We start from the raw sequence: 1141 nt of genomic DNA on the forward strand, positions 1-1141 counted from the left end.
AGGGGAGGCTAGACCGTCCAAATCCACATCCTCTTTTTTTCCGGTCTTCCCGGTCTACCAAGGACCCGGCCCGCCGAGACCGGGGAGTCTGGGTCCTCCGGAGGACCCGTCCTGTCGTTTTGGACACAGCCAAAGGCCGCCCAGACCTCCCTACACGGCACCTGCTACTACGCTCTCATTGGATCTTTTATGTGTCACTCACAATTGGCCCCACCTTCCGCCCGTTCTCATTGGTTAGAAGTGAAAACGTCAGCGCAGCTGCTAAAGCGATTCGTCACTGCGGCCATTTTCTGCCCATTTTAGGGCGGAAAGCTGCAGTCGTTGTTCCCGGGGCGGGTCTGCGGCTCGTTCTCGGCGCTTGATAGGACTCATTCCGCGACTTAAACCGTTTGCTGTTAGGTGGTTGGGCCGTCGCCCGGAAGTGGTCCTTCGCTCGCCGAAGCCGCCGTCTTGCCCTCGAAGTGCTCCTCTGTCACCGAGGAGGAGTGAGCGGCTTCGCGCAGACCGAAGGGAGCAATGCGATGATAAAAGCCGCATATGCGGGTGAGCTACACACACCTTTATCTGGACAGAGGAAGAGCCGAGAATAACAAGCTTTACCCCGGTTCTCCGCGCGCTGCGGACTCTTCCCAAAGCGGAACCTAAAGGTAAGACATTGAATCGCTTTTATCGGATTCTGACTGGCAACCTAAATATCTATATATTGTTTTAACGCGTCATATTTCAGTGGAGCTGGCTAACCTCGGCGAGGCTTACCACGGGGGGGCTGTATTGATTTGATTTTTACATATAGAGGCTTTGAAGTGACGAGGTTGATATAAACAAGCGGTTTAAAACGGTATTATAATAATTAGATACGCTTGTATGAATTAATTCTAATTCTAATAAAGGTATGATTGAATGAGGGTGTCGCGCGCGGCTCCTCAGATGTTTCATATTTTCTCCTCGAGGTGTGGTCGTGCTCGTTACTTTTCAGCTTTCAGCTCGGATATTTATGGTCTTTTACGCCACATCTGTGCATCTCAGCTGTAATTACCACATCAGCCGGAGGCTTAACGTGATAAAGTCACCTTTCCTCCAGTGTCCGGCTTCATCCAGTGCGCAGATGCCACAGTTACCCCCCCCCCCCCCCCCCCCCCCC

General features: G+C 52.6%; 1 protein-coding gene across 6 annotated transcripts in view; it reads left to right on the top strand.

The window, feature by feature from the left end:
• Positions 1 to 410: 410 nt before the first annotated feature.
• Positions 411 to 1141, top strand: part of LOC106515104 (myosin-10) — a gene marked incomplete at its 3' end in the record, with an annotated part of 29210 nt that continues 28479 nt past the window's right edge. For 4 of the 6 annotated variants that reach the window (XM_014004730.1, XM_014004731.1, XM_014004732.1 and 1 more), the window contains 1 exon segment: positions 412 to 647. 6 annotated transcript variants of the gene reach the window in all.

The sequence above is a fragment of the Austrofundulus limnaeus genome, unplaced genomic scaffold, assembly GCF_001266775.1.
Source record: "Austrofundulus limnaeus strain Quisiro unplaced genomic scaffold, Austrofundulus_limnaeus-1.0 Scaffold26, whole genome shotgun sequence".
NCBI classification, from domain to species: Eukaryota; Metazoa; Chordata; class Actinopteri; order Cyprinodontiformes; family Rivulidae; genus Austrofundulus; species Austrofundulus limnaeus.